Source organism: Crassostrea angulata, chromosome 4 (genome assembly GCF_025612915.1).
Source record: "Crassostrea angulata isolate pt1a10 chromosome 4, ASM2561291v2, whole genome shotgun sequence".
NCBI classification, from domain to species: Eukaryota; Metazoa; Mollusca; class Bivalvia; order Ostreida; family Ostreidae; genus Magallana; species Magallana angulata.
Genome location: NC_069114.1, coordinates 18,562,048 through 18,575,129, shown reverse-complemented (window position 1 = coordinate 18,575,129; position 13,082 = coordinate 18,562,048). Strand labels below are relative to the sequence as shown.

Here is a 13,082-nt window from a genome sequence, read left to right as displayed (position 1 = left end):
ATATGAAGTTGGTTTGTTGATCACGTGATCAAATCCTGTGAAACCCGAAGGGCTTCTCGGTAGATGTAAATACTTTGTAACTGCCATGTTGTCAATTTTGAATTTACAGCCACTCGATAAATTCAGACTTTACAACATGAAATAACCATGCGGAATAAGTGATTGTGAAACAGTTACTTCTATTGAATGATAAAGGTTTCAGAATACATCCTAAAACAAACATCATAAAGATAAAGAAACCATCGAAATAAAGAAATAAATTACCTCAACCGAAATTGAAGAAGATAAAATTTCTTCAAAGAAAGAAGAACCTGGCTCCGAAAAAAATTAAGTCAAATCTCAGACTTAAGTCTGAGTTTTTTCTCAAATATTTGAGTTTTTTCTCAAATTCGAGAAAACTCAAATCTCTGCATTTCACAAAAAATCTTAGTCATGTTTTTAGCCAATTTGAGAAAAAACTTAAGTTACCTCCATAGCAGACTTTTAAGGATGACGTTTACTCAGAATGAAAAAAAAATCCACTGATGATATTGAAAAACCATCTATTGTGTGTTATAGACCTTCTATTGTAGTGTTATTTTTCATTTTCAAAAAAGTAGGTCAATGACCTACTTTTTGAGTTAATGGCCATTGTATATTTCTGGAAAATTAAAGGAAAATCCTTTAAAATTTTACACTATGATTGAGATTTTCTTAATTGTGAAAATAATACGAATTGCTCAACACTTTTAAAAATGAAATACAATTTATGAATGGCAGTGAGACTAAATACATACAAAGCATTAAGTTTTCGTTCACAATTTTTATAAATATTCCAGTCCAAATTTCCTCTATCACTTTTCAAATCCCTACCTATTTTTGATCCAATTTTACAAAAAATTGAATGATGATAATACAAAAACATTTATAGTATTAAACTACTTAAAATGATCTTATTCTGTTGGCATATATTTATATGAGGTCAATGATCAAAATTTCAAGATATGGTGTCTTTTCTCGTTTTTAAGCATTTTTCAATATTTTTTAAATCCGTGCCATACGATTATTATAATGAATAACTGAGGTAAAACTAACAGAAAATATGCAAAATTATATAGACTGAAATATAAAAACTTAACTTTTAATATTAGAGTTCTGCCAAAAATGTTTTAGCAGAAAACAAAATCTGCAAAATTTAGTCCGAATTTCCTCTGTTTGGCTAAAAGATTATTTTTGTTTGGGCATAATTTCATAATAAAGTAGAAATATCGAATGTTATGTCAATAATAATTCATTTCACAAATACCTTTTGTGTTTAGAACAAATGTTACTCATGACATTGAACTTTATAACAATCCGAATTTGAGAACTCAAACCCTGAGTAAACAACACCCTTAAGTCAAATCTAAAATATGAATATGTCATAAACATCATTAATACCGAGCGCAGCGAGAGGCGGGCGAAGCCCGCCTCGCGAAGCGAGGATTAATGGTAACACGTATGTATAAGAAAATCAGTGAAAAATGAAAGTTGAATCGGGGGTACTAAGGCCAAAAAAAATTTCTTCCAGCCCTGGGCGCCGCCATATTGGCAGCCATTTTGTTTTTAAAAAGTTAGTTTGATCATTGATTGACTGGTACTTATCGATGTGTATTGCCCCTAAACTCGATTAAATAAGTTCCAGTGTTTCAATAGAAGGTAATTTGAATTAAAAGAAATTAAAAAGGAAACCAGATAAGTTTCAATAGTGCTTCAATCAAGAAACACGACTAGTTCTATGTATGTCTTATCAAATTATCAGATGGAAAATAAAAACATTAACATCAAGGAACTGATCTTTTAGATACTGAATAAAGTATTCAATTTTGTTACCGCGTTATTTATATGAATCAAATTGATACCCAATGAAAGAAGAAATTTAAAAAAAAAATTCGGAATAACGTCACTCTCTTCGGCTATTTCCGAAGACAAAACGTGTACGTTTTACGTCTGAAACATGACGTCATAATGTAGACTGAGCACGCGACGTTTACTTAAACTTTAGCTAATGATTTGAGAAGGCAACCGGACGGATCCTACTGTGTGCGTTTCAAATAAATTTTGTTCTACAAAAATCAAACTGCACTGTGTTAAATCTGCGCTCGGTCCAATGGTCACACCGTTTACATATTACCGAGCGCAGCGAGAGGCGGGCGAAGCCCGCCTCGCGAAGCGAGGATTAATGGTAACACGTATATATATAAGAAAATCAGTGAAAAGTGAAAGTTGAATCAGGGGTACTAAGGCCAAAAAAAATTTCTTCCAGCCCTGGGCGCCGCCATCTTGGCAGCCATTTTGTTTTTAAAAAGTTAGTTCGATCATTGATTGATCGGTACTTATCGATGTTTGTTGCCCCTAAACTCGATTAAATAAGTTCCAGTGTTTCAATAGAAGGTCATTTGAATTAAAAGAAATTAAAAGGGAAACCAGATAATTTTCAATAGTGCTTTAATCAAGAAACACGACTTGTTCTATGTATGTCTTATCAAATTATCAGATGGAAAATAAAATATTGAAGGTCAATTAACTGATCTTTTAGATACCGAAAAAAGTATTTAATTTTATTACAGCGGCATTCATATGAATTAAATTGATGAACAATGAAAGAAGAAATAAAATAAAAGTTCGGAATAACGTAACTCTCTTCGGCTATTTCCGAAGACAAAACTTGAACGTTTTACGTCTAAAATATGACGTCATAATGTAGACTGAGCACGCGACGTTTAGTTAAACTTCGGCTAATGATTTGAATAGGCAAACAGGCGGATCCTACTGTGTGCGTTTCACATAAATTTTATTCTACAAAAATCAAACTGCACTGTGTTAAATCTGCGCTCGGTCTAACGGTCACACCGTTTACATATTACCGAGCGCAGCGAGAGGCGGGCGAAGCCCGCCTCGCGAAGCGAGGATTAATGGTAACACGTATATATATGAAAATCAGTGAAAAATGAAAGTTGAATCAGGGGTACTAAGGCCAAAAAAAATTTCTTCCAGCCCTGGGCGCCGCCATCTTGGCAGCCATTTTGTTTTTAAAAGTTAGTTCGATCATTGATTGACTGGTACTTATCGATGTTTATTGCCCCTGAATTCGATTAAATAAGTTCCAGTGTTTCAAAAGAAGGTAATTTGAATTAAAAGAAATTAAAAAGTAAACCAGATAAGTTTCAATAGTGCTTCAATCAAGAAACATGACTTGTTCTATGTATGTCTTATCAAATTATCAGATGGAAAATAAAAACATTAACGTCAAGGAACTGATCTTTAAGGTACTGAATTAAATGTTCACTTTTATTACCGCGGCATTTATATGAATTAAATTGATAAACAATGAAAGAAGAAATAAAAAAGTTCGGAATAACGATACTCTCTTCGGCTATTTCCGAAGACAAAACGTGTACGTTTTACGTCTGAAACATGAAGTCATAATGTAGACTGAGCACGCGACGTTTAGTTAAACTTTAGCTAATGATTTGAGTAGGTAACCAGACGGATCCTACTGTGTGCGTTTCAAATAAATTTTGTTGTACAAATATCAAACTGCACTGTTTTAAATCTGCGCTCGGTCCAACGGTCACGCCGTTTACATATTACAGTATTATAGCGAGCGCAGCGAGGCGGCGCAAAGCGCCGCTCGCGTAGCGAGCTCCATAGACAACGTGTACGAACGGAGGAAATTCGAGTTGAAATCTGCACATTGTTCAAAGAAAATTTTGTGGACCCGCGTGAAAATGTTCCACTATCCCAGTGATCCTTTGCGGTGCATAGCAACATGGCGGAACAGGAAGCGTTTCTAAGGAAAATTCTTACCTGTAAATCGCATACATCATTTTCATTTAACAATAAAAATCCTTTTAAAAACATTAAAGTAAACAACACATATGCTTACGTAAAAAACTGTACCTATGACGTCATTTCCTTCCCCGAATTTGTCCGACAATTTACGAAAACTGTCGAGCGCAAAAAGTTAAGTATGACGTCACAGTGATCTCGCGTTTTATATTCCCGCGATACATTTAGAGGTGGATCAAGCATCTGACTGTACTGAATGTAACGTGTAGGAAGTACTCAGTAGGGAGTCACCGTTAATAATTATACTGCGCTCGCTATTAACGGTGACTCTTTGGCTGATTAGTTTTGTTTTGATGATTTTTTTTTTTGCTCAGTAAATACACATGCAAGTTCCATACTAAATTTATTGTCATATTGATCCAATCATTGTATACGTTAGGTAGGAGACAAAAAATTATTAAAAAAGAAAAGTATAATCGTTATTAGATCTACGTGTAGCCGCGTCATTTTGTAATGAATAAATAAAAGAAAAAAATTAAACTGTTAATAGATATCTACATGTATTTGTTATAGTTGCATATGTGGTCAAACCTTTCAATAATATTGGATATCACACACTAAAAAGAGGGGGAGGGCACATATGTCTACAACGCTTATATATCGTACAAAAATTAAAAAGATTAAAAACAAAATTGATGTCAGAGAGGAAAATAATTAAAACACCGGTAACAACAAGGAACAAAATGAGAAATAACACAGACACACAATTTATTGATTTTAATGATCATTATTAAAAGGTAAAGAAGAGATCAAAAAAAAACAAAAAACCGGCTTTGTGTTTATCAAAATATTTTAATAAGTCTGTTTAACATTTTATAAATGCTCAGTGGTAGTTTTTTGTTTAAGTGTATGAGCCTAGGAAGGGACCATTGGAATAAAAGTTTGATATCTTCCGGTTCCTTGCGGTGGTAAAAGTATTCGAGACAAAGCCAAAGTTTTTTGGTTTGGTTAAGTCCACGGGTTGCATTTAACAATGATGACAGATGTATGGCTCCTTCTGCGCTCGCCCCAACGGTCACACCGTAAAACATATTATCGTCATTAAAGTAAAGAACACATGTGCTTACGTAAAAAAAACTGTACCTATCTGAGCTTTCGCGTAGCGAGCTCTATAGACAACGTGTACGAACGGAGGAAATTCGAGTTGAAATCTGCACATTATTCAAAGAAATTTTTATAATTTAATTCTGGTTGTAACGCGCTATCTGATTGGCTAAACAATTTTTTTATATCGTATAAAGAATGTTGCCTACGTCATAGTAGGAATAACGTCAAAAACGTATCAATACGCCTGACGTTACGTTTGAATTTTGTACAATTTTACGTCATTTTAAATGTCAAATGACCGTTTTCATCTACAATGCAGAGTAAAAAAATTAAATTATAAGCAATGAATTCAATATTTATTAGTTTTATACGATATAAAATGGTTTGAAACAGTTTACGCTTTTTTATAAACCGCTTCGCGGTTTATAAAGCGTAAACTGCCCCAAACCATTTTATATCGTATGAAACAAATAAATATTGAATTCATTCCTTAAATGAGGCCACGTGAAAAAGTTCTACATATCCCAATAATCCTTTGCGGTGCATAGCAACATGGTGGAACAGGAAGCGTTTCTAAGGAAAATTCTTACCTCTTAATCGTATACATCTATTTCAGTTATAACAACAAAAATAATTTCAAAACACTGAAGTAAACAACACTTATGCTTACGTAAAAAACTATACCTATCTGAACTTTTGCTGACATATGACGTCATTTCCTTTCCCGAATTTTTCCGACAATTTACGAGAACTGTCGAACGCAAAAGAAAGTTAAGTATGACGTCACAGTGACTTCGCGCAATAAATTTAGAGGTGGATCAAGCATATATGTACTGGGTGTAACGTGTAGTAAGTACTCAGTATCAGTATTAATGGTAACTCTTCGGCTGATTAGTTTTGTTATCAACTTTTTGGCTAAGTAAATACACATGCAAGTTCCATACTTAATTTACTGTCATATTGATTCAATTGTAATATGCATGCGTGAGGTAGGTGACAAAAAATTATTTTAAAAATGCCAACAACGCATATATAGCAAACAAAAATTAAGAAAATTATAAACGAATTGATGATACAGAGGAAAATAACAACAAGGAACAAAATGGGAAATAACACACTCAGACAAGTAGTTTATCATTAACTGATTTTAATGATCACAATTAAAAAGTTAAGGAATGATAAAACATGATTGTCCTTTTATAAAAAAAAAATCAAACGTCTTTGATTCAACATATTTTAATAAGTCTGTTTTACATTAAATTTATGCTCAGTGGTAGTTTGTTTAAGTGTATTAGCTTAAAATGGACAGTTGTTTATAAATGTTTGATAACTTCGGGTTCCTTGCGGTCATAAAGTTTTCGAGACAAAGCCAAAGTTTTTAGGTTGGGGCAAGTCCACGGGTTAACGTTGCATATAACAATGATGAGAGATGTTTGGTTCCTTCTGCGCTCGCCCCAACGGTCACACCGTAAAACATATTACGCGTTTGATAAACTATTATAATAGATACTGGAAAATAACTTTGATCAGGGACCCATAAATCACTTATTTTATTTCAATCTTTAAGTTTAATGTTCAACGTTTCCCTCACTAATTTGAATTTTAGTAGCTAACGATTATTTACAGAGCTAAAGAATGTTGTGCTGAAAAAAATATGTTTGCAAAATGTCAGGCCCCTTTATTACTCGCAATGTACAGTGATAGACATCTTATTTCCAGTAGCAGAATTTCTGCTCAATTTGAGTAAATTTTCCATTTCGTTCACGTTCGAGAAATGCTTACAGGCATATTACATGTAGCATCAGACTGAGATCAAATAAACACAAACTGGAATTCAATCATTAAAAATTGAATTGATATCAAACAAACTGAAAATAAACCTCAGATTACATAATTTTGTATTAGGCCGACTTTTAGTTATATCAAAGAACTTTGATACACGTAACGGATGTTGGAATTGCAATTTTTGATCAATAAAAATTTATACCGATATGCCCTACCACACTAAACTTCATTATACATTACATATTTTTATAATTACTAGAATACCAGATACTTTCCTAATTTACGGGGCACTTTAATTTTAATAACCACATGTAATATATACATGTCATTCAACTCAACAAAAAAGGTTTATTTCCATCAATTTATTTCATAACTAGACAGGCGTAAACACAAGACATACATGTATATTAAAAGAAATATAATTCTGCTAAACGTACGCAGATATCATTTGTTTCATGTAGACTGATGGTTTTACCTGTAATCATACTCTCCTCACAATTATATACATTTACTTATCCAATATATGGTAGTACAGTAGATATCAACACTTAAAGTCAATGATAGATATACCGATCTTATACTTTTCTCTCATTCTAAATAAATAAAATATAAATATATAAATAAATAGAATAAGAAGTTAATCAAAACAAATATACTCTTTTCCCTTAAAGATCACTTTGCTTATCTAAAACAATTATACAGACACTTCAGGGGTATCAAAACGTCCGTTTTAAACATCAGGTGTGCTTCCATATCCTGAATTGCATACTCGTATTTAATATCTCAGTTCACCAAATGATTTATATATGTTATTTTGAACGTGAAATTATTTAGACTCGTTCTTTAAATATTGTGTTCTTGTCACTCTTTCTACCTGACATGATACAAACAGAGAAAAATACGAATCGGGGTCATACAAGTTATTTGAAATGTTGCCTTTTTGTAGTAAAAATACCACTGTACAGTCTTGTTTATCAAAGCAATCAACCAAGGCGGGATTGACTTCCCATCCACAAGCCAGGCTAGAGTCTGCACCGTTGTTGAGTAAAATATTAACAGTTTCGTAATGTCTATTCACAAATGCATAAATAAGAGGGCTGACTCTGTCTTTCGTACATAAATTAATGTCTGCTCCATTACTCAGTAAAAGTTGCACAGTGCTATTATATCCGACTAAACAAGCTATATAGAGAGGACTGGCTCCGTCCTTTGTACATGAATTAATGTCTGCTCCATTACTCAGTAAAAGTTGTACAGTGCTATTATGTCCGTTTTGACAAGCTATAAAGAGAGGACTTGCTCCGTTTTTGTTGCATAAATTAATGTCTGCTCCATTACTCAGTAAAAATTGTACAGTACTATCATGTCCGTCATGACAAGCTATATAGAGAGGACTGGCTCCGTCCTTTCTACATGAATTAATGTCAGCTCCATTACTCAGTAAAAGTTGTACAGTGCTATTATGTCCGTTTTGACAAGCTATAAAGAGAGGATTTGCTCCGTTTTTGTTGCATAAATTAATGTCTGCTCCATTACTCAGTAAAAGTTGTACAGTACTATCATGTCCGTCATAACAAGCTATATAGAGAGGACTAGCTCCGTTTTTGTTGCATAAATTAATGCCTGCTCCATTACTCAGTAAAAGTTGTACAGTACTATCATGTCCGTCATGACAAGCTATATAGAGAGGACTGGCTCCGTCCTTTCTACATGAATTAATGTCTGCTCCATTACTCAGTAAAAGTTGTACAGTGCTATTATGTCCGTTTTGACAAGCTATAAAGAGAGGATTTGCTCCGTTTTTGTTGCATAAATTAATGTCTGCTCCATTACTCAGTAAAAGTTGTACAGTACTATCATGTCCGTCATAACAAGCTATATAGAGAGGACTGGCTCCGTTTTTGTTGCATAAATTAATGTCTGCTCCATTACTCAGTAAAAGTTGCACAGTACTATCATGTCCGTCATGACAAGCTATATAGAGAGGACTGGCTCCGTCCTTTCTACATGAATTAATGTCTGCTCCATTACTCAGTAAAAGTTGTACAGTGCTATTATGTCCGTTTTGACAAGCTATAAAGAGAGGATTTGCTCCGTTATTGTTGCATAAATTAATGTCTGCTCCATTACTCAGTAAAAGTTGTACAGTACTATCATGTCCGTCATAACAAGCTATATAGAGAGGACTGGCTCCGTTTTTGTTGCATAAATTAATGTCTGCTCCATTACTCAGTAAAAGTTGTACAGTACTATCATGTCCGTCATGACAAGCTATATAGAGAGGACTGGCTCCGTCCTTTCTACATGAATTAATGTCTGCTCCATTACTCAGTAAAAGTTGTACAGTGCTAATTTGTCCGTTTTGACAAGCTATATAGAGAGGACTGGCTCCGTTTTCGTTGCATAAATTAATGTCTGCTCCATTACTCAGTAAAAGTTGTACAGTGCTATCATGTCCGTTAAAACAAGCTATGTATAGAGGACTGGCTCCGTTTTTGTTGCATAAATTAATGGCTGCTCCATTACTCAGTAAAAGTTGTACAGTACTATCATGTCCGTCATGACAAGCTATATAGAGAGGACTGGCTCCGTCCTTATCACATAAATTGATGTCTGCTCCATTACTCAGTAAAAGTTGTACAGTGCTATCATGTCCGTCATGACAAGCTATATAGAGAGGACTGGCTCCGTCCTTATCACATAAATTGATGTCTGCTCCATTACTCAGTAAAAGTTGTACAGTGTTATCATGTCCGTTTTCACAAGCTCTATAGAGAGGACTGGCTCCGTCCTTATGACATAAATTAATGTCTGCTCCATTACTCAGTAAAAGTTGTACAGTACTATCATGTCCGTTTTCACAAGCTATATAGAGAGGACTGGCTCCGTCTTTGATGCATAAATTAATGTCTGCTCCATTACTCAGTAAAAGTTGCACAGTACTATCATGTCCGTCATGACAAGCTATATAGAGAGGACTGGCTCCGTCCTTTCTACATGAATTAATGTCTGCTCCATTACTCAGTAAAAGTTGTACAGTGCTATTATGTCCGTTTTGACAAGCTATAAAGAGAGGATTTGCTCCGTTTTTGTTGCATAAATTAATGTCTGCTCCATTACTCAGTAAAAGTTGTACAGTACTATCATGTCCGTCATAACAAGCTATATAGAGAGGACTGACTCCGTTTTTGTTGCATAAATTAATGTCTGCTCCATTACTCAGTAAAAGTTGTACAGTACTATCATGTCCGTCATGACAAGCTATATAGAGAGGACTGGCTCCGTCCTTTCTACATGAATTAATGTCTGCTCCATTACTCAGTAAAAGTTGTACAGTGCTATTATGTCCGTTTTGACAAGCTATATAGAGAGGACTGGCTCCGTTTTCGTTGCATAAATTAATGTCTGCTCCATTACTCAGTAAAAGTTGTACAGTGCTATCATGTCCGTTAAAACAAGCTATGTATAGAGGACTGGCTCCGTTTTTGTTGCATAAATTAATGGCTGCTCCATTACTCAGTAAAAGTTGTACAGTACTATCATGTCCGTCATGACAAGCTATATAGAGAGGACTGGCTCCGTCCTTATCACATAAATTGATGTCTGCTCCATTACTCAGTAAAAGTTGTACAGTGCTATCATGTCCGTCATGACAAGCTATATAGAGAGGACTGGCTCCGTCCTTATCACATAAATTGATGTCTGCTCCATTACTCAGTAAAAGTTGTACAGTGTTATCATGTCCGTTTTCACAAGCTCTATAGAGAGGACTGGCTCCATCCTTATCACATAAATTAATGTCTGCTCCATTACTCAGTAAAAGTTGTACAGTACTATCATGTCCGTTTTCACAAGCTATATAGAGAGGACTGGCTCCGTCTTTGATGCATAAATTAATGTCTGCTCCATTACAAAGTAAAATATGCACAGTGCTATCATGTCCGTTAAAACAAGCTGCGAAGAGAGGACTGGCTCCGTTTTTGTTGCATAAATTAATGTCTGCTCCATTACTCAGTAATAGTTGTACAGTTTTATCTCTTCCTTCTGCACCTGTTTCCCTATGGTTATAGTCTTCGTATTCTCGGATATCGTTACCAGCTGCCAACACAAGAGGCGTGCACCCACCGTAGGCGTCAGTCTTTTTATTGACATTTACACCTTCCTTAATGAGCTTATAAAGTAGGTCATAATTATGGAACAAGGATACAATGTGAATAGGACATACATCTCCCCATGTCTTTTTTAAAAATTCTTCAGCGTGGTCTATACAAACATAATTAAACAATTCTGTTGAACCACTGCAACACACTGCAGAAAAATAGCTGTTCAAGTCGAAATGCTTTTGCTCAAGAAACTTCAAGCAATATAGCGAAAGTTGTGTATGACAAAATACAATCAAAGCAAATAATGGCGATACTTCTTTTTCTAATTCCAGAAATTCAAGTTTATTCATTAGTACTGTTTTAGACGTCCAATCAAGTTTTTGTTTATCAATTGTAAGTTTCTTTGTTTCTAGCAACATATAGTGATTTTCGGGATGACCTTCTATCTTTTTTTTCAGTACTTCAATTACGTTTTCATCCCTTAGACAAGGGTTGAGTACGACATCTACCAGGCGTTCTCCATACAGTTCAGTATAAAGCCTTTCTCCAAGTTTCTCAATGTATCTGTCACTTAAATAAATAGTGAACGAGTCGTCGGGTTTGTCAAAGTTTCCCAATTTTACTCTTCTTCTGAGAAAGCCGATATCAGCGTATTTTATTGTTTCAGTGGGATAATCTGTTCCAAACACATGAGTAGTAACTTCCATCACAAAGTCATGATAAAAATGATACGTGTTGCCTACTTTCTTGACCAAATATTCGTTCAGGGAGTCAAGATTGTTGCCTACTTCAGAAGGTGCCATACTATTAAATCCGCAGAGGTTTAACCCATGTTTAAACTCTTCGGTGTATTCTTTGTTTTCTAAGAGATTACCAATGCAAATCTTATTATTAAAAAGAACAAGAAGAACTAAAGCTAAGTATTTTTCTTTGTTTTTGTTTTTGAAATAAGATATTTCTTCTTCTAGAACTGTAACAGGTTCTTCGAAAAATTTGAATATGTTTCCTAGACTCTCTTTCTTTTTCGAATATAGTTTACACAGTAACGGAAAATACCTTTCAGTTTTAACGATACGATTGCATTCTTCCTTTGATAAATTGAGATTGGACATATATTTGTTCAAAATTTTGATTTTTTCTTCTTTGGAAAATTTATGTTTGTCATTAGTGATATCTACGATATCTGAATGCTGAACGAGATAGCGTGTAATCCTACTATCAGAAAAAATGTAATTTCTACATGACATAAAAAGTTTTGCTGTCTTTAAGTAAGTTGTCATTTCTTCCTCATATCTTTGCCATGAGTTGTTCAAGATTTTATCAAATGATTCTTTTCCTAATGGATCATTGAAAACACAAATAGTTTTATTCTTTTGAAATTGACTTGAAGAATATGCATTCACGATGTCTTTTACCTCCTTTACTCGTCTTACGGTCCAGCCCTGCTTTCTGTATTTCAGTGCGATATGTTGAATAATGGCTGACTGTCCCGATCCTGAGTGACCAGTAACAATCACCAAGTTCCTGCTTTTAATTATTTTTTCTACTTTTTCACACGCATTTGTTGAAATAAAACAAGATTCGTCCTGCTCCCATTGGTCAAAAATGGACTTTTCCATCTGTGGTTCTGGAATGAGAAATAGTCAAACACTCAATAACATTAAAAAATAGCTAGTACCTTAATCTTGAATTAGGAATTTATATACCCAATGGTTACATTATTAATTCAAAGTACTGAAGTACTGAATACCGGGCTCTTTTAGGTTTGTCTTTATGCTTATTGTGTAGCTAAAACTGAAAATCTCTCTCTCTCTCTCTCTCTCTCTCTCTCTCTCTCTCTCTCTCTCTCTCTTAATGTCAGGCAAAGCGTCAGAGAGCGACCAAAGTTTGTAAGCAGCTATAAACAAAAATATGTCTAGTAGAAATAATTCAACAGTTGCTACCTTGAATTTTGCAACAAGTGTTATATATTCAATCCCCATTTCTTCAACGCGCAGCAAAGTAGTTCATGGAAATTCATGCGCATTGTATATGTCAAAAATGGCTAGTCTCGTTTTTAAAACACGTTATGAATAAGAAAACAATAAAAGATAGACAAATCTCTCGAAATTAAAAAAGAAACAAAATGCCAACAATTTAACAAACCGTGGCTATTTATGTAACTATTTGGTATAGCGGAAGCTTTTACTTTGACGCTGCTTGGTTCTTTGTGTACTTTTGATGTTGTGCTAATTTTAGTGACATTGGCGATTTGACTGCCAACAGCCAGGACTCTGC

At 34.4% G+C, this 13,082-nt stretch overlaps 1 protein-coding gene across 15 annotated transcripts in view; it reads right to left on the bottom strand.

The window, feature by feature from the left end:
• LOC128179822 (uncharacterized) overlaps positions 1-13,082 on the bottom strand; it is a 223,312-nt gene that overhangs the window by 161,819 nt on the left and 48,411 nt on the right. The gene's annotated exons all lie outside the window — the stretch shown is intronic.